This window comes from Acinonyx jubatus, chromosome C2 (genome assembly GCF_027475565.1).
Source record: "Acinonyx jubatus isolate Ajub_Pintada_27869175 chromosome C2, VMU_Ajub_asm_v1.0, whole genome shotgun sequence".
Taxonomy (NCBI): domain Eukaryota; kingdom Metazoa; phylum Chordata; class Mammalia; order Carnivora; family Felidae; genus Acinonyx; species Acinonyx jubatus.
In genome coordinates, this window is record NC_069384.1 from 109,588,711 (window position 1) to 109,610,357 (window position 21,647).

The following is a 21,647-nucleotide window of genomic DNA, read 5'->3' on the forward strand; positions in this document are numbered from 1 at the left end:
CTTGTGGTTGTCAGTGGTGAGGGATAGGGTGACAGGTAGGAAGACCGTAGATGTGGTCACAAATGGGCAATGCCAGGGATCTTTGTGGTGATAGAATTCATTTGTGTCCCTACGACACTGGTAGACCCAAGGATCTACACAAGTGATAAAATTACATAAAACTAAATATACACACATACACACAATGTAAGTGAAACTGGGGAGATTTGGATAAGATCTGTGGATTGCATCACTGTCCATGTCCAGTTTTGATATTGTAATATGTTTTTGTAGGTTATCATTGGAGGAAAACTGAGTCAAAGGTACATGGGATCTCTGTGTTATTTCTTTACATCTACATGTGAATATATAATTATCTCAAAATAAAAAGTATACTTAAAAAGTATTGTAGATAATCCTATTATCTTCATTCAAATTATTTTGCCACGTCCCTAAGGAAAGTGAACTAAAAATTTTATAGTACCTATTTTTAGCCACAAAGTAAGCTGAGCTGTAAAAATAAGGTTCCATTCATCAAGCAAAGCAGCCATCCTTCACTGATGCACTGCCTTTATTGTTAGTAATGCATCCACTAACAAGTGATTCAGTAATACCACATCTTTGTGCTCCACGGACATGCATTATACAGTGTGTTTGTGTGTGTGTGTGTGTGTGTGTTTAAGTGTGAAAAGAAATCCCTTAACAGTACAGCTTTCCTCTTGCATTAATTCATTATCTGAGCTTGGGCATAGATGTCTGGTTTTCGTTTTCTTTGTGTGTGGCCAATGTCAAAGTCATCAATTTTTAAATTTAAATCCACTTTATTTGTCAATGCCCACTGATTTTAAAAATATACAGAATTTGAACCACTTATTTTTCTTTAAAAAAATGGCATGATAGTTTCTTTCACCTTTGATTTGAACGGGATGGAGGAGGGGAAGTATCTTTGAAAAAAAATAGCTTTTAAAGTCTGCTTTCTTCAAGCACAGTACTAATGAATCAAGGCGGTCTGAAGTTACAAGCTTCTGGTTTTGAGCTGTCATTTTCTTCACTCACTCTGGCTCCAAATTCCCCAGCTTCTGCTCCCCTGCCACTTTTGTTCAACCTGTGCCTGTTGTTATTGGTGTTGATATAATATACACAAAGCAAGATTTGCCTTTATGGTTGCCATGGAAACACTGCTTATTAATAAAAGTCTTTCTTCTGAAAGGAATTGTGATGTGATGCATTCACCCAGGTCTGTAAGCAAGTTTTCTACATTCTGAAATTACATATTTAATAAAGACCTAGCTCTGAAAAATTGACCTCTGGCATTTACTGTCCCCTTTAGTGACCTTGTACTATTTCACAAGATACGCACTATTTTTCCAAAGTTGTGACCACATCCTTCTGGCCACAGGGAACTAAATATAATAAGTAAAGCAGGGAATAATTCTCTTCTTCCCTACACCACCCTCCTTCCAATTTGAAAACTTGTGACAATTATTTACATGTCTCCCTGCTCTATGCTCCAATCAAAATTATGGCTGAAAATACTTTGTAAATTTATCCAATAGCATGGTGCTTACAGCTGGCATGATCCAGTTGAGAAATTTATTGCAGATTGTCTTATATCGTGTGTTGTGTCCTATATATTTACATTGTCACTTTCACTGACTATGAGTCAAAGGCAACAGCACCCTGTCCTGTGCTAATTATATATTCCTCTCTTTCTTCCCTCTTGCTTGCCTTACTAGCTTAGGGATGAACAGTAAATCACTCAGTTGACAAATGTTTATTAAGCTCCTACTGTGTGCCTAGCACATTCTAAGAGCTAGAGATACAGCAGTGAATAAGATATGTTTCTAGATTTTCATTATATCTGGAGAAAACTTGATTTGCTTTGGGTATAAATAATCTTTTCCTTTTGCCCCTTTTGATTAAAAAAAAAAATGCCACCCAAACTGTTTTGTTGGTGCTGTTCATCACTGAGACCCTTTTGTTCCTCATTTAAACACATAAAAGTGACAGTTGTAAATGGAAAAGTTAAAAAGATGCAGCATTGCTCAAAAGCAGTATCAGTAACTTTGATGGAAAAGTAGTGGGGCAGAAGCTCTGGAAATAACTAGAGAATGGCTGGAATTTTAACTCCTGCAGTGTGAGATGATCAGGAGACCAGAGTCTGCCCATTGCTTGAATTAGAGGCCTGGGGTAAGGAGCACCCCAGCCCATGAAAGGAAGAGAAAAACAGCTTTTGACCAACATCTGGGGTTACAGCTTATGTAAAGTTACTTAACCAAGATGATCCGGCACCCAGGTCTTATGCTCACCTGCCTACTGACATAGTGCATTCATCTATATTTGTTCCAATACAAATACAGATGAGCTCAGAGTAAGCTCAGAGTCTGGACTGGGGTTCCCAGTCATCTAGGCGGTGTGTTAGTGGGAAAAGTAAATATACAGAGAGCATATGGGATGCCTGGGTGGCTCAGTGGATTAAGAACCCGACTTCAGCTCAGGTCATGATCTCATAGTTCATGAGTTCGAGCTCCACATCAGGCTTTGTGCTGACAGCTCAGAGCTGGAGGCTGCTTCAGATTCTGTGTCTCCCTCTCTGCTTCCCCCCCCCGCCCCCCAGTTGCACTCTGGCTATCTCTCACAAAAATAAATAAACATTAAAAAAATTGTTAAAATATACAGACAGCATAAGAAAACAAGTAAAGAACATGGGAGGAAAAAAAAACTTCCCTAAAAATGAGCTTGAAAACCAAAATTCCAAAGTACACCAGAAATATAACTGAAAAGATAACCAAGAAAGTTAAAGATTGGGGTAAATAATCACTCTGAATAAAGTGAAAATAAGAGAGCAATCTGAAAAATTAAAGCAAGTATGTTTAAGATTTTAACAAGATATTTCAGAGAGAGAAAATATAACAGTCTTAATATAAAGATTATGAAACCAAAAGCAATAACATATGTAAAGGAATCAAGTAAAAACTTTGGAAAGGAAAAATATTATTATAGACAAAATAACAAACAGAATGAACTCAAGACTAAATGCAGTTGGAAAGAAAATTTTAAGACATTAGGAAAGGGGCACCTGGGTGGCTCCATTGGTTAAGTGTCTGACTCTTGATTTCAGCTCAGGTCATGATCTTATGGTCCATAAGATCTAACCCCTCCCATTGGGCTCCATGCTGACAGTGCAGAGCCTGCTTGGGATTCTCTCTCTCTCCCTCTCTTCCTCTCTCTCTCTCTGTCTCAAAATAAATATAAACATTTTAAAAATTAAAAAAATAAAACATTAGGAAAAGTGTGCTTAGAAATATACACAGAATGCAGCCCCAGGAGGAGGTAAGACATTGAAAATACGTATATTAAATAGCAGTCATGGTATTATACAGAACTGAAAAGAATAAAATTTCATTTTGAAATACCACATAATACATAGCAGGATGTATTTAAAAATAGACAATTATTTATTTCAGTGAGAAGATTCCCCCAAATAAGCCTTTGTCCATTGTGACAATGTAAACTTCAAAGGATGTTGGTGAAACAGTGAATTGTCTACTTACAGAATTTATTACTTTATTCACACATGTATTTAAATTACATATTATTAAAATATAGTAATTTAGAAATGTTGTTTTTTCTTCCCCACTCACACTTTAAAAAGATTCAACCTTTTCAAATGCATCTTTGGCATCAGCATCTTTGTTAGTAGAGTCTTTTTTTAAAGTTTTTAAAATGTTTGCTTATTTGTGTGTGTGTGTGAGAGAAAGAGAGAGAGAGAGAGAGCAAGTGGGGGAGGAACAGAGAGAAAGGGAGACACAGAATCTGAAGCAGGCTCTAGGCTGTCAGCACAGAGCCCCATGTGGGCTCAAACTTACCGACCAGCAGACCATGACCTACCTGAAGTCAGACGCTTAGCCAGTTGAGCCACCCAGGTGCCCCTGTCAGTAGAATACTTTTCAAGCATCATAGCAGCATCACCTGTGCCTCAGTTGTTCTGAGTCTTTTATGACTGTATGTGCAATGTTGGCACTAGACGTTCCCATTCACATACATTAGTATAGTTTTATTTTAATTTTTATTCTTCTTCTGGGTTTATATTCCTCATCCTCATAATGCAAGAAGCACTTCTGATTTTTTTTTAAAGATGTATTTATTTATTTTCAGAGAGAGAGGGAGAAAGGGTGTGTGTGCATGTGCGTGTGTGGGGGAGGGGCAGAGCGCGAGGGAGACAGAGGATCCAAAGCAGGGCTCTGCACTGTCAGCACAGACCCCGATGCTGGGCTCCAATTCAAGGTGCGAGATTGTGACCTGAGTTGAAACCGAGTTGGACCCTTAACCAACTGGGCCACCCACGTGCCCCGAACTACTCTTGCTTTTTAAAGTAATCTTTAACAGCCTTATATCTGATGGCCTGTAAACCTTGCGAACATAAACTCAATTCCAGAAATAAATATTGAAATTGCTCATCCTCCTTGCCTTTTTAAATACTAATTTTAGCATGTGATCTTTGTAAACATCAAAACTGACATTAATTGTAGAAAAGACACCGTAGGGTAGTTTCTGGATGACATGTTGTCCTAGGCAGTATTTTATGGCTTATGGAAGTGATCCATAACATTAGAGATTGTGTAGGGACCCATATCTATACGGTCATTCCTTTTCTATAATTGTTGGGGGAAGTTTTACCTTATATTTGAGTTTCGTCATCACAAGCCTGGCAGGCATGTCTCTCATATACACCACACACACACTTACACTCACCCCCTCATGCTCGCACACACACACACACCTGTTGTGTGCTGCCTGGAACAGGTCCCAGCAGCTGCTGGGGTGGGTGGAATAAGACAGCTGAAGTTGCCTTTCTGTCTCGTAGAACAGCTGGTGGTGGAAGGAGACATGTTGGCAAAGATGCAGGTGAAGAGTCCAGTTTTTCCTGCCAAGCTTTTGCCTGAAAACAGTGGCAACAACACCAAATAGGCCCCACTTGAACTTCATGAAAAAGGCAAATGTGTGGAGAGAACCTATAAAGCTCAAACTAGGACAAGTCAGGTGAGGCAAATGCAACATTTAAGGTGGCCCTCAGTGAAGGCGCTGACTCTGCCCCTGCAGGACCTTGAGGGTGAGTGCCACCTTAAATTTTGTGCAGCTCCTCTCATCCTATCCCTGCCAACTTTGCTCTTTGATGTGTAGCATCTCTAGGCTATAAGCCACCCATGACCAAGAATAACGTGACAAGAAAATCTCAGTGAGGTAGCAAGTGTAGTTTTCTCCCATTGATGCATCTGGGAGGTATTTGATAATAGACTTAAAAGAAGGACTGCGTTGAGAATTCTGAATATCAGTGTTCTTCTAGGTTAATTAAGGTGTGTTTTAGGGGCACCTGGGTAGGTCAGTTGGTTAAGCGCCTGACTTCAGCTCAGGTCATTATTTCACGGTTCCTGAGTTCTAGCCTGCGTTGGGCTCTGTGCTGACAGCTCAGAGCCTGCAGCCTGCTTCAGACTCTGTGTCTCCCTCTCTCTGCCCCTCCCCTACTCACACTCTATTTTTCTCAAATATGAATAAATGTTAAAAAAATTTTTAAAAGTATGTTTTAAAACTGTATTTTATCTGCACACATACTCACCCGCGTGAACAACAGAGAAAACGTTTAAGTTGATCAAACTATTCTAGCCTCCTGTTTGTTCTTTGTTCTGGGTTGGTATCCTTAACTGATCCCAACTAGGTTGCTTTTTTTTATATCATTGACTTAATCTCCAGTTACAGAGAATGTTCTCTTCATCAGCAATTACTACGAGTTAGTGTCTAAGTAATGTTTGTCTATGGCTACAGTTACCTGTACTCAGAATTACACAGGGCTTAATGACATTCTTTTGCTCCCAGCTATATTAACAAAATGCTTGCCCTAACTATTTATTCTCCAGGAATGATATCTCTGTATTTGTGCAGCATTCCACATCTCTGATTGGTCCCCCATTGAGAAAGTCTCATCCATTTCTGGATTTTAGCCCAACAACTTCCAGGTTTGTTGTAACCTGAGCAACTCGTCCAGTGCATGAAAAAATTGACTCTCTGTTGCCCTCTGAGTTGTCCACAGAGAATACCATTGCTGGGTTCTAATATTTAACCATTTCATGTTCATTATCATGCTGGTTTTCCATATGACATATGCCTGTTTCTGTTCTAAGTTCTGTGAAAAATGAGAGTCACCAAAGCACAGGTGGAAAGTCCTTTAGCTCATTTATGCTTTTGACCATGAGATCCTAAAGTCCTATTTAATGCCCTTAGGGCCAAGCTGGCCTCCAATGTATGAATTAATCATCCATTCATAAGACAAACTCTTTCCTGTCTGCCTTTTCGCCTGTGTGCCCCTGTCCTTCCTGGCCTGATTCAGAATCCCTAAGGCAGGAATCACAACGTCAAATGCATGGGGTCTGGTCAGAATATATGGATGAATGAAGCTGACCGTTGGAAGAGAAGGGTTACAGCTGTGACAAACTGGCTTACAGGGCTTCTCTACAGGTCCTGCATGGACTCCAAGTTCAAACCCAGATGTAAATGAGATAGCACAATCCATAGATATAAAATAAAAACGTCACGTAAAAGGTGCTTATGCACGTAAGTGTGTACGCACACGTGTGTCTGTGTTGCATTCCGATCACCCCACTTGGAAGGGGGCATTTGTTAATGTAAAGTATTGTATATTATTAAATTTGTGGGCATAAGATACACTTCTTTTTTTAATGTTTATTTATATTTGAGATAATGCATGAGACAGAGTGCAAGCGGCAGAAGGGCAGACAGAGGGACACACAGAATCTGAAGCGGGCTCCAGGCTCTGAGCTGTCAGCACAGAGTCTGATGCAGGGCTGGAACCCATGAACTGTGAGATCATGACCTTAGTCGAAGTCGGATGCTTGACTGACTGAGCCACTCAGGTGCCCTTGATACACATCTCTTAATAGAGCCAAGTAAAAGTGAAAATTTGGGGTCAGAAACATTTCACAGTTGATCCAGAAGTCCTGGAGGTAATTAGCTTACTGGAGGTAAGCTAAGTATAAGCCAGTAGTGTCTCCAGGAAGGAGAAGCCACAAAACTCAATTTCTAGATGAAACAAAATGCTAAAAATAAACTCGGAGCGGTGAGCCTGCGAGGAGGATTTAACAGCAGTGTCAGTGTCTCACTCACGCTACCAGGGAGATCAATGAGAAAACATCTTTGCCTACAATTAATGGTTGTAGCATTTCAACTTGAAAAAAATTCCAGAGCAAGCAAAAGCACCCCTGAGGCAGTACTAAGAGCAAATACACTGATGATTCTGCTGCACTTGTAACTTTCCATACTAATTCTTAAATAAATATACCCTATTCACTTGGAATCTTGAACTATGAAGGCAAATACCACACACACAAAAACATTATTCAAAGCCCCATACATTTTATTTATTTTGAAAAGCAAAGCTCAAAAACTGGGGTGTCCTGAAATCAATCTTCTAAGTGAAAACTTAAAAAAAAAGTTACTTGTACTAATATTCCCTAATAATTAACTAAATTTTTGGTATTATTCATAAAAAAAATAGCATACAAGCTTAAATGACCAAGGACCAAAAATTTAATTTCAGACAGTAATATCAATATAGCAAGATGATTTGATTAAGTAAGCATCAACAATGATTAAATTATATGTAGGGCTGGGTCTGAACAACTATTCTTAAATTGAAAATGTATCTACCTTTAACGAGGACATGGGAAGAAAAACAGAAAATAATGAAAGAGAGTTTGTTTTATAATGCCATATTTCTTGGTAAAACAAACAAAAACACAGTTGTTCTCACAGTATTTCTTGAAAAACAACTCTTTCAGACAGGTGAATTAATACTTGGTACTTAACAGAAATGATCTGGAGCCACCTTGTGGTAGTCACCTGTAACTGGCTGTGGTGTTGAAAACCATCCTAGAACTGTATTCTAGAATAAAGGTTTTTTTACAGCTAAAAAATTATCTAATTTCTTTCAGAATGCTAGTGTTTCAAACGTAGACAACATATTTATATGGCATAAGTGCCAAACAAAAATATTTTTGTAATGGAAAGTGGTAATAGTAATTACAGTAGCTGTCAATCATTTATTCAGTGCCTTCTGAGTGCCAGGCACTGAGCTGTGGGTCTTGTGTATCTTCACGTGCCGGATGGAAAGAAGTTTTTAGGGAAAAGCAAGGTAGACTAAATCACTCTCTTACCCATGGCCCCACAGGTTTAGTAACAGGCGTAGCTGAGATTTGGAGGTCAAGTCCTTAGTAACTACCAGCCCTTTAAAAATGCCTGCTGTATATCAGCCATCATGTTAAGCATTTTCTATTTGTTATATAATCATGATAATATTCTTATGGGATAAATATTATTACATACATTATATAAATGAAGAGATTCAGGCAGATTATATAAACCTGCCTTAAGTTTTAGCCCAAAACTGACAAAGCTGGAATTTGAACCCAGGAAAGTTTAATCCTAAAAATCGTTCTCTTATACTGTTCTATGTTCGTCTACATCATCTACATCATAATTCTTTAATTAATTGTTTATATGTGGATTTATTCATTCATCACTCAGTCACTCATACACACACACACACACACACACACGCACACGCACACACACACACAAATGGAGGGTGTGGGGTAAGGAGAAAGAGAGAAATATTAAGACACAAGCTGCTGGGTTTGAGGCTCCAGGGTCCATCTGACAAGGTCTAGGAAGGATCTATTTTCTGCAAAGCTGGTAAATATGTTTAATGTGGCTTCATTTATGAAGGAGAAAGGTTGAGGGAAAAAACACGCAGATATAGATACATCTGGTTATTATGGAGGACATGTTGAGTTGTTCTCGCTCATTTACGCACAGACACACACACACACGCACGCACGCACACACATGCTATGGTGCATCTTTCTTTAGCTGGCATACTCTCTCCTCCTTCCCTTGGGTAAATATTCCTTTCCAAGTTGATACTTAGACATTGGTTCCCAGAGAAGCTTCCCTGGCCTGCTTCCCCAGTCTACGTGTCTCTGTAGCTTCCACACACCCTACCTTCTGCTTTTCCTAGCACTTTGCACACTTCACTGTGATTGTATTTTCCTATCCACCATCAGACTCCAAACTCCGGGGGTCTTCATGCCATTTCCTCCCTTGGTGGACCACCAGCGTTCAATAAAAGCTTGTTGGCAACTGAATTAAGATGCTCAAGGAAATCAAAGTATAGGTCACAAAAATAAAAGCCATAAGTACCAGAAAATGCTGGGTACAAGTATAACTAGGGTAAAGCAGAGGCACGGAAGGGGCAAAGGGTACATTTTATTTGAGGAAAGAGAAGGTTAAAAAGATTTTTCTTAAGGAGATGATATTTGATCCGTGGAAGGGGCAGATGGAAAGGACATAGGTGTCACCATAAGGATTGAGATGTGGCTTGCAAATATTAATGTACGTGAAAAATAAATTGCCTGGAGAATTTGTTAAAATGTAGATTCCTTGGCTAAATGCCCAGGAATTAGATTTCAGTAGAACCTCGGAGTCAACATTTCTAAAAATACCCCCAACTGATTGTAGTGCTGATGATCTTTGGACCTCATTATGAGGAAACCAGAGGCATGAAAAGCATGATGTGTCTGAGGCCATATGCAAGAAGTTCATTGTGGCTGGGGTTTGTGATACAAGGGAAGAATGTCGGAAGGTGTGGTTAGGAAATAGTTGAGGCCAGATTATGAAGAACCTTGTGGGTCATGCCAAGGAATTTAAGTTTTATTCTGTGGTACTATGGAGCCATTAGTCACCTAAAAGAAGAGAGTAGATAAGAGCGAATTACATTTGAGTTCACTGTAGAGTGTGGAATTCATGGGAGAGACCTTAGATGCTGTGCTCACCAGACACCCCCCCCCCCCACCCATTGCCTCAATGGGTGTTTTTTCTTTTTTTATTATTTATTTATTTTTTAAATTTACATTCAAGTTAGCGTATAGTGCAATAATGATTTCAGGAGTAGAATCCAGTGATTCATCCCCTATGTCTAACACCCAGTGCTCATCCCAATGTGTCTTCCCTAATGCCTCTTGCCCATTTAACCCATCCCCCCACCCACAAACCCTCTAGCAACCCTCAGTTTGTTCTCTATATTTAAGAGTCTCTTATGTGTTGTCCCCCTCTCTGTTTTAATATTATTTTTGCTTCCCTTCCCTTATGTTCATCTGTTTTGTATCTTAAATTCTACATATGAGTGAAGTCATATGATATTGGTCTTTCTCTAATTTCGCTTAGCATAATACCCTCTAGTTCCATTCACGTTATTGCAAATGGCAAGATTTCATTCATCTTGGAGTAATACTCCTTTGTGTATGTATGTGTGTGTGTGTGTGTACATACCACATCTTCTTTATCCATTCATGTGTTGATAGACATCTGGGCTCTTTCCATACTTTGGCCATTGTCAATAGCACCGCTATAAACATTGCCAATGGGTGTTTTTTCAAAAGCCTCCAACTTCCCAGGCATATTCTTGGGGTCCATAAAGTTTCTATGATCATCTCTTTTGCTGTGTCAATAATAGTTTAAAAAATATTTTTATGTTTATTGTTGACAGAGGGAGAGAGAGAAAGAGAGACAGAGTGTGAGCGGGGGAAGGGCAGAGAGCGAAAGGGAGACACGGTATTGGAAGAAGGCTCCAGGCTCTGAGCTGTCAGCGCAGAGACCAACATGAGGCTTGAACTCACAAACCACGAACTCATGACCTGAGCCAAAGTTGGACACTTAAATGACGGAGCCACCCAGGCGCCCGAGTAATTTTCGATGAAGGTAATCTTCCCCCAAGTCATCTCACTAGTTGTTTTATGACTGATACCTGTAGAAAATTCTAGTGGCTGTTTGCATTTGTGTTTCTCTCTGCATCAGGCCTGTGAACCAGTAAGACAGTTCAGTGTGGCAGATATGAGTGTGCACAGTAGTTCCAGGCTACATAGGTTTAAATCCTGACTTGGTCACACTCACTGGTCGTGTGCCCTTGAGCACGTTATACACCTCCTGTACCTCAGTTTCCTCACCTGTATAATGGCAATAATAATAGTGCTACCACACAGAAGTGTTGAGATGATTAAATGTGTCAATAGCACACATGTGAAGTGTTAGAATAATGCCTGGGACAGACTAAGGACTACTTGAGTTTTCACTGTTTTTGTTACTGCTTTTTGTTAGAAACCTCTACTAAGCTGTGGGACTTTGTTTTACTGCCATAATTGCAGTTACTTCGGCAGCTGCCTGACACAGCCACAAACCCCTTCCAAAGCCTGAGAGATATGTTCCGACTTGGCCTTACTCACATTTACTTTATTATTACCTCACTGTTAGGGAAGGAGCCTCTTGACTTTGTAGCTGAGATCCCTATGCAGAGAACATGCATCTCTATCGTGACCTCGCTTACATGATTAATTACCCAGGGTCATAGTGTCAAGCTTGAGATAGTAGGGAGCTTGTTTGGGCACTAAATTTTATTGTCTTCTTTCTGATATCTGAGGACTCCAAATGGTTACTGTACATGTCCCTTATTGCTTCTCCTCTATCTGGATTGGCGGAAGTTTATAGGAATAAGGCATTTGGGAATGTGGGATTTTATAAGGTTGAGCATGTGAGGGTAAGTATCATGAACTCCAGACTCTCCTCCTAAAAGAAGTTCTTACCCTGGGGCACCTGGGTGGCTCAGTTGGTTATACGTCTGACTCTCGATCTTCACTCAGGTTATGATCTCATAGTTCGTGAGTTCAAGCCCTGCATCGAGCTCTCCACTGACAGTGCAGAGCCTGCTTGGGATTCTCTCTCTCTCCCTTTCTCTCTCCCTGTCTCTCAAAATAAATAAATAAAACATTTTTTTTAAAAGGCAGTTCTTATCGCTCCTGTCCACTCTATTGAGGCCAACACCTTAATGTTCATGGACTAATTAGAAAGCAACAGAAGCACATGTGTTATGTGTAACTTTCATACTTACGTGGAATGATAACAAAAGGGTCTTATCACTAACAAGTTACACACACACATAGAACCCTGGAGAAGGTTCTACTAGTGTGTTACTTCAGAATTAAGGGATCTACAATAACTCATCCAGGGTTCTCCAAAGAATTAGGACTGGTTTTTCTGTTCTATCCAGCTTGCCCTGGGCACTGGACTTTAGCCCTGGATTTTTGGCACATCTCTCTCTCTTTTTTTAATATTTATTTTGTTATCTTTGAGAGAGAGACAGACAGAAGGCAAGTGGGGGAGGGGCAGAGAGAGAGGGAGACACAGAATCTGAAACAGGCTCCAGGCTCTGAGCTGTCAGCACAGAGCCTGACATGGGGCTCCAACTGGGAAACAGTGAGATCATGACCTGAGCCGAAGTCAGATGCTTAACTGACTGTATCACCCAGGAGCCCTACTTAGCACATCTCTCTTGGACTACTTGTCACCTACAGTCCCCAGGCCCATCTCTGCTGGAAACCTCTCCCTCAACATTTGTTTCCCTTTTTTTATGCTGCCCTGACTCCGGCCCTTGGTTTTGTTGACTGCTTTCCCCATACCTAGAGTTGCCTCTCCTCATTCTGATTCTGCCTGGATTGAGCAGGGCTCACTAGGGCCCTACTTGAAGAGCCATTTGTTACTCAGACCTCTGCGTATTGGTGTCAGTGTCCAGGAGTCGGGTATACTGCTTCACACAAATAACGCTTCTCTCAGGCCACACTTCACACACAAGAAAGTGGCTGAAATCTTCCTCGGTCCACCAGCAAACGCTGGCCCTCATCGCCCTTCTTATGACTTTGCATTATACTTACGTTCTGTAGGAAGGCCTAATGGCTGATCCTACATGTGTAGTTCATCACTGTTTTTCTGTGTCAAGGTATTATGCCAAAGGCATGTGGTAGCCAGAAGGAAAACCCACTCTGAGTTTCTTCTTCAACTTACATAAATGAAGGGAGGTGGCCATTTTTGCCCCTGTAACTGCAATGGAGAAAAGTAGTTGAAGCTCCTACCTAAATGACAAGAAATGGGAGTGAGGAGGGGGTTATCGATCGTAATGCAGTCTATCTGTTCTTTGGTGCCATTGTCTCTCACCTTGGGCATAGAGTTCCTAGAGAGTTCCACTCTTTGTTAGGAGGTCTCCTGGGAATAATAGGATATTTGATTCGCTAATTGAAACATACTTCAGAGAAAACCAGGTCCTAGAATTCCTCCCTTGGTGGGAATGGGCTCAAGCTGGGAGCCCTAGGATTTCTGGGCCACCAGGAACAGGCTTTGAAGTAGCACCTGAAGGGAGCCGTCACCGTAGACAAGTCATTTAGATCAAAGCTGCCTGTTTTTATTCTCCTTCAGGATAGAGTCAAAATCACATTAGAATCGAGTTTGCTGGTTTTTATCAACTTCTGCCAGTCCGCCACTGGAGGCAAGGTTTGCCCCTCAGCACCCTAGTCATAAGCAGATGATGTGGAAGGGGTGAGGGTGGGGAGTTCTCACTCCTTAGATTTGACCCTGAACCTATTGGCTGCTCTTTCCTAGGCCAAGACATCCTGACTTTAAATCACATGGACTGTTCAGTGTGTAATAATTTATATACTTGTAATTTTTCTAGATTTTTTTCTCTACCATCGTGATTAGTTATCTGAAATGCAAATGTATTGCCAACGACAAAAAATGCTTTATGGTCACTTGAATCATTAAGCTCTCTGAAAGTGCCATCCTTGTGGAATGCTTCTATAAAGGCCACAGTCCCTCAAACTCCATTCAGTACCACCCTTCTTTTTTTCCAGGCTTTGTCCCTTCTTTTGGAGGGAAGAACAAGCACTTCCAAACTTGCAGCTTTTGGTTTTGTCTTTCCTTCCACACCCACATGCTCCAGCTAAGGTAAGTCTGCCACCACCCCATTTTCACTATGGGATCTGTCCTGAGAGCCTGCAGTGGACCAGGACCTTAGAAGGGACTGAGGTGATACCGACTGATATTGCTACTTTGGCTCAGATCTGGGGTCTGGGCCAATTCCCTGCACGGTGCCCACAACCTCTTACCCCACAGCTCCCTCCAAAAATCCCAGATTGATATAATGCATTGCACCTTCAGGGCACTCCCAGCAGCTCAAGACCAAGAGGCCTAAGATCTGAGGCCTTGCAAAGGGCGTATGGCCAAATGTCTTTCATAGATTTGAAAATAAGTGACCTTTTGCCCCCTCCTGGCCTGGCCCTCCATCTATCTGTACTCATATCTTTGCCTGTGGAATTAGTGGCTTCAGAAGAAGTAACCCGGTGCTAAAGAGTGGCAATTCTGAGGGAGAGGGAATCTGATGAGGTTATGGAAGATTTAGCCTAATAACAGGCCCAGGCCTATAGCCCAGAGGACTTTCTTTCTCTGACATTCAGCATGTTTTGTCCTACAATAAGAATATTAATAACTAACGGCTTATAGTGCTTGCCCTGTGCCAGGCGATCTTCTAAATTCTTCACATACATTAACTCAGTCCTGTTAACCCCGACACTACTGAGAGATTTATGAGGGAGCAAAACCCCAATTCTGTAATCTCACCCATGAGTCACTTCGCAAGCAATCCAACTGTTTCTAATTCTGTGTCGAAGTATAAGACCACTGTAACAATCTCTACTGGTTGTTCTCCTTGGCCTTTCTGTAGGACAACTCCCATCCAAACTGGCCCCAGAGTTAGCCTGGTCCTGACTCTGTATTGAATGTTGACTCAGCTACAGCCCTGAATGCCCCCCTGCCACTGCCCTCCCCACTTAGAGGGCACCCTATACACCTTTAGTGTTTACATCATGCCCACACTCAGCTATGTTTGGCCATTAGAGTAGAATGTCCATTACCTCTGATCTATATGATGATGCATTTCTGATAAAGCAGAACACTATAAAAAATTTCTGACAATTCCACACAGTAACTTTTCAAAATGTAACTTCAGCATATTGCCCCTGTACTTCATTGCTAGAAAAAATAAATACATTAAAAACATCTATTTCCTTTATTATCCTTGACAGATATTTCAAAAGTCCTCTTCTATTGCTTTAGAACTCCTCTTTGGAGCCCTTCTTCATTCAATTCAAATAAAGTCATGACAGTATACCCCAGGAGGTCATCTGTCTCACGTAACTAGCAACCTGGATGTAATTTTAAGCTCAGCTGGGAATCTCCATGTACAGAAATATTTATTAGTTGGCTGACTGGAAATAGTGATGTGTTACATAAATGAAGTGTCCATTTCTTTCCTCTGAGTGGACAGCCTATAGCTTACTTAAACATAGCACTTCTGTTCTGTCTCCTTTGTCCTTTCTAACATAAGCTGCTTCTCTGTTATGCATACAGTTTTAGTTTTCCACACACAGAGATACATTCCCTCTTCATAAACAGTACTTATTTGCCTCTGTTTCTTTTGAGGAGACAATACTATTACATTATTGTATTAGGATGCTTTTGGTACCAACTACAGAGACCCTAACTCAAATTAGGTTAAGCATTAAAAACAACTTATTGGTTTATGTAAAATAAAATCAAGAATTAGTCTAGGTTCTAGAAAAGGCTTGATCCAGTAGCTTAGCAAATAATAACTTAGCAAGTGACTGGACTGCTTAGTTATCCTAAAGTGTTACAAATGGCTTTCAACTGGTTCCAGTGGCCATATTCACACCTAACAGTAAGGATTCTTCTGTGGATTTCTAGTAAAAGCAAAAAAGTTATTTTTTTCAAAATCCCCAGTGCACGTTTTCTTGTGTCTCAGTGTCCGAGTGGGTCACATGCCCAACTCTAGGCAATCGGTTTTAGCTGGCAAATGGCACATGCTGACGGGCTTAAACTATGCAGTGCTCACCTTTGATAATGAAAGTGGGATCAGCTTTTGCCAGGCACAGAGGCTGTATTGAGGAATGTATTTTCATAGGAGGAAGTAGAGCTTGGATAGAGCAAACTACCCTACCATAACCACAATTGTACCATAAATCTAATCCCGCTAATCTTCAAGGAAGCCTATGAAGTGTTACTTATCAACTCTTGATAGCGTGTGTTCCAAACGTGCTTTGTGTATTTCCCATGTTCTTTGCTTTGGTATGTGCAGATATCTGAGGCCGTAAGCACTCTTAGTGGAACCCTTCTCAACTATTCTCTTTGTGAATGGCTAGGTCCTGAGCCAAGTGCTTTATATGTTTACACATTAGAATTTCACAAAAGCCTTGTGCAACAGATGCCATCAACTTCTTTTTACAGATGAGGAAACAAAGTTAATTAATTTGCTCAGTGTCACATAATTAGTAAGTGAGGGACGCAGGATTCAAATGGAGGTGGACTCCAAAACCTATAGGCTTAATTCAGGACAGTCCATGCCAACTACCGTGTCTCTAATGACCTGATATTACCAAAAGTGCTAGAAGAACAACATGCACTATTTAGTTATATTCAGAAAAAATCAAGAGAATAAGTAAGTTATAATCTGTTAGTTGGGGCTAAAAAATTATTAATTTTAATGAAAATGACAAAGAGTAAGTAGAGCTCTTTTATTTCTACATTGCTTTTCATCTTTTCTGTTAGGGGAGTGATTTTTGGTCTGAAATAGTAGCTCAGTGGAGTGCCAGCGTGGCTCAGTGGGTTAAGCATCCACTTGGGCTCCAGTCATGGTCTCACAGTTCCTGAGTTCCAGCCCCGCGTTGGGCTCTGTGCTGACAGCTCAGAGCCTGGAGCCTGGTTCACTTTCTGTGTCTCCCTCTCTCTCTGCCCCTCTGTGCTCTCTCTCTCAAAAATAAATAAACATTAAAAAAATGGAAATAGCAGCTCAAATATTGGCAATAGGGAATAGATTTTGAAGCTGGGTGGAGACATTACAGGAGAATATGCAGCCACTTCTGTGAGTTCTTGTCCTCATGCCTAGACAAATTCAATCCCAGGACCTGAGAGAAGCTGTGCCTGAGGCAGACTGCTGAATCAATGGCTGATCTATGGCAATGGAACCTACTCCTGAAGGCTAGAGACTGACAAATGTAAAAAAAAAAATCCTAAATAAATAAACAAATGAACAACAAACGAACAAATAAAATTTTATACTAAAGATTGAAGAGGTGTTGATTGTGGCCAAGTGCTAAAGTAGCTACCAAAAACATAATTTATTAGCACTTAGAAAAGAACCGGCTCTTCTAAATAAAAATGGCAGACTGATGATGGATGTTTACTTCCACTTCTTTCTTAAGGCTTAAAAATCACCATAAAAAATTTAAAATGCATACATCTGAGTATATGTAGTAGCAGATGAGAGGGCCTCATGTTTTTGAAGCAAAAAATGAAATACATGCACTATTACTAACCTAGACGTCTATAGAAAATGAAACCTAAGGTTCTGATAAGGCCGAAAAATCAATGAGAAGTAGGTCTGTCCACTACAGACCTAAAATGACTTGCGGAAAGGAGACAGAAGTGGGGATAGCCATCGTGCATAAATGGGGGATTAATTATAAGTTATGAGGACTCCTTTTTCCTGCTTGGATCATATAGTCTGGGGTCCAACTATACGCCATGGGAACCTCTACCATGCCCACAGTTGGAATATTTCTCTCTAGGAAATATGACATATTCAAAAGAAAACCCTAATAGTTGCATAATGAAACCACATTGCTTTCATTATTTGGATTCAGGTGTGTCCCCCTTCTCATTAGGCCATGGGTTTCTCAAAGATAGAGACCATATTCTCTTCCAGTCTGTATTCCCGCCTCTAGCCCGATATCTAGAAAAAAGAAGAAATGTATCATAAAATATTTTTATTGTTAGTTGGATACAATGGGAATTTATACCAGCTGACTCAAAAGAGTTCTCTTTTGAATCCTGAGATACAATGACTATAAAACAAAATTAGTCTCCCAGGAAATTATCAAGATTGTGTGTAAATGGAATGTGACATTTAAACTGTATAATTGAGAAAGTGGGAATCCATTGTAAATACATGGTATAATATTTCACACAGGAAGTAGTGAAGAAAATTCAATCATTTCCTCAAAATATTGGTGTTTTTCATTCTCCATTCTCCATATATAGGTTACTTTTTCCCTTCTCTTCAATCTGTTCACTACTCTCTTCACATTTAGAGAGCATGTAATTTTGTTCTGTGTGTATGGTGGATATCATGTATATCAGTGACTCTCAGTCTTTCAGAAACCAGATAGTGCCTGGTGTCCCCTGGTTAGTCATTCCTTGTGTTTAGAGTTGAGGACTTTGAGGACACAGTCTTAGGAACCAGTTTCTATTGGAAAGCTTTTGTGATTAACTCTGGGGAGATTTTGGGATTTATGAGCCATGAGCCATGTGTCTATAGCATGTTTTCTTACAGATAGGCCTCATGGAGTTGTAGGAATAGAGTTAATGGGCTTTTATTTTCTTATTATGACTGGCAAGGCTACAAAATGTCTCTTCCTAGCTACATAACCCCACTGATTTATCTGGATCATCATTCTTGTTTTGGAGATAATTCAGTTCCATAAAATTACATAGACATATTAGAAAAAAGTAGGTATAATACAAGCAAATGAGCCATATTTCATGTAACTGAAAGGTTCATGAGGGCAGGAATCATATGTGTTGTGTTTCCCACTGTATCTCTAACATCTAATACAATACAGAATACATATAATACAAAGTAATAAAGAGTAGACACTCAGTAAAATTTGGTAAATAAATGAAACACATAATTATAGTGAGCCTTTAAATTATCTCCTTAGATATAAATTTACAATGCTGTTATAAATTCTGAACCAATTCGATGTTTTTGATTATTGTATGCATATAAACAAAAATCTCTTCCATAATCAAGACAGTGTGCTATTGGCACAGATTAAGCAAAATGATCAATGAAACAGAACAGAGAGTTCAGAAACAGACCCACATAAATAGAGTCAACTGATTTTTAAGAAAGCAACAGAAACAATACAATAAAGATAGTATTTTCAACAAATGGTGCTAGAACATCTACATGCAAATATATATATCTCATTCAAAAATCATCAAGAATTAAAAGGTATACACACAAAAAAATCTTCCTTCCTTTCATTGACTCCATACACTTCTTATGCATCCTTCTAGAGAGCTTCTATATTTATATATATAAATATTCCTTTATTCCCAATTTTACACAAAAAGGAACACGCCATGTATAATGATTTGCACCTTGCTTTTCGGTTTGTTTGTTTATTGCTGTAATAATATACCTTGGAGCCCCTTCCCTCCAGTGTATAGAATGTCTTCATTCTTTTTACAGCTGCCTAGAGTTCTTTGTGTGAATATGTAGTTTATGTAACTGTAGGAGCGCTGACGACACCAACTCCGTCTTTGGCTCTCCATCTGTTCCCCCCTCTGACCAAAAGGTGGAGCCAGTTGAGATTACTAGTAGAGATCCTTTCCTGCCAGATGGTGCTACTTTAGATAACTAACTACCCCGTGACCTCATTACCATACCTCTCCCTATATAAAAGCTGTGGGTTGAGGTCCAGGCTTTGTAGAGACTATGGGGGCAGAGGATAGGCGTGGAGAATGTCCAAGTACTGCCTTGATCATCTACCTGCCCACTCACCCGCTGGATACCTTCTGTGAGTAAGTTACTCTGTATAAACCTGTGTAAATGGTATGGAGTGGCTTGCTTTGTTTTTTAAAGTGTCTTTTCTTTCTGGAGGATACATTACTGACCCTCCTCCATTTTCTAACATTAACGAGCCTCCTATTGGCGGGCGCTTGTTTATAGCCTTCCTGACTTTACAAACAATACCGCAATAAAGAACTTGGCATGTATGTGGTTTTACAAATACTTGAGTATTTAGAATCTTATGAAACTATCTGACTTTTGCCAAACTAATGGATAAAAATGGTTATCTCAGTGAGTTTCAATTTGCATTTATTTTATTATCATTGAGTTTAAGAGCCAGTTGTACTTTCTTTCCTATGGTTTTCAATCTTCCCTTAATAGTTTGCATTTTATATGCTGGAAAAGTCATCTTTTAAAATGTAATAAATGTTTTTTGACTAATGCATAACACCAGGGTCAAATTTTAATGAATTAATTTTACCTAAGGTTATATTAATTTTACCTGTGGCTATATTAATGAGGTTCCATTGTGCTAAGTGGCTTAGGGTCACAAATATAAAATGTAGCATGCCTTCATTCTTAATCTCATAATTTACTAGGGATGATAAACATATTTAGAGATAACTTGGATAAAAGGTGGAGGTGGGTAAGGGAGAAGTTAACCCTGACTAGGGAATCAGAGAAGACTTGTGTTGGAAATGTGGACAGGGGTGGGTAGATTTTGTAGAGCAGACTTAAAGGAGGAAAGATCTTAAGTGACCCTTGAATTGGGGGTCTACTGGGGGTTATGTGAGCACAAATTGGTGGAGAACAGGTCTTGAGGTGATGTTCTGTAGCATGAAAGACAGCTTGATAAGGAAACTCAGTTTTTGAACTTTAAAGGATCATAATGCTCATTAAAATCATTTTGCAAATGAAGAAACTGAGGCCAGAGAAATCAATGGCTTCTCCTAATATCTGAGTTATGAAGAGACTGTGCTGGGATTCAAAGTATGGATTCCTGCCCCATATTTTTTCTCTACTTATACTCCCTCTAGAAGACGGTGGTCACATGGAAGGAGGCTCTGAATGCCCTCAAGGAATATGGAAAGGACCTGGGTTGATTAGATTTATAGTTAGGGTATATTAGAGGGAAGAGAAGGTAAATGTAGGAATTAGGTGAAATCTGCATTATCAGAAAAGCCAACCTCCGTTCCATTTTGAGGTCTCACAATGTCCTGCATAGGAAGCATTTTGTTACATTGCTTTCTACCCTTCTGGTTGGAGGAATTGTATGGGCATGCAGGAAAATCTAAGTGTCTGTGTCTGTATTTCCTGTGCGGGGTCATTAGCATGAATAACAGAACGAAGACTATTTAATATGAATGTCCAGCTTTGCCCTTTTGAGTCACCCTGGCCATGTCCCATGTATTACCATCACTCTAAGGACACTCATCCAAAAGTTCACTCCTCCCCAAGATTGCCCCACAGGAAGGAAATAGTAATCTAAAGCAAATGAGTACTTCATGCAGGCATAAAGTCAACACATGTAATTTAATACTAAGTCTGAAACTCATTTCTATGAGCTTCATTCAATATCAGCACATAAGTACAGGCTTTCATACTTTATCACTTTTTTCTCCATCAACAGCCAAATGTTTCAAGTTCATCTTTTGTACAAGCAATCAATTCTCAGGAAAACTGGCCGTCAAGCCTAGAGCTTGAAGGAAATAAAAAGGGAAGAATATCAATAAGCTTCCTGCTGCTTTGTCCTTTATAAATGGTCAGATTTATGCCTTGTATGCTACCTATTTTCTGAAGCTAAAGCAGTTGGCTTCCAAAGGTGGAAAAAAAAGCCCATGAACTATCCACTTGAAAGATCTTGCCATTTACCTCTGGGACTAGTTAATTAGCTTTTTGGCTCTTTGCATTTAGATGAAAGACAAATTAGAATCAAGAGGAATAATTACATTCACTGGCATTATAGATCTGATTTTATTATTACTTTAGGCTTGCTCATTGTTGTGGTTGGCTGTTAGGTCTAACAGCCAGAAAACAGGATTCACAGTTGAGACGATTGAGTGAC

At 39.8% G+C, this 21,647-nt stretch overlaps 1 long non-coding RNA gene across 1 annotated transcript in view; it reads right to left on the reverse strand.

The window, feature by feature from the left end:
• Nucleotides 1-8,598: 8,598 nt before the first annotated feature.
• LOC128315269 (uncharacterized) overlaps nt 8,599-21,647 on the reverse strand; it is a 49,635-nt gene continuing 36,586 nt past the window's right edge. Inside the window, exons 2-4 of the long non-coding RNA XR_008297924.1 lie at nt 12,813-13,010; nt 10,381-10,549; nt 8,599-9,794 (exon numbers count right to left, since the gene is read on the reverse strand). This is a non-coding gene — a long non-coding RNA (uncharacterized LOC128315269). The remainder of the gene's footprint in view (nt 9,795-10,380; nt 10,550-12,812; nt 13,011-21,647) is intronic.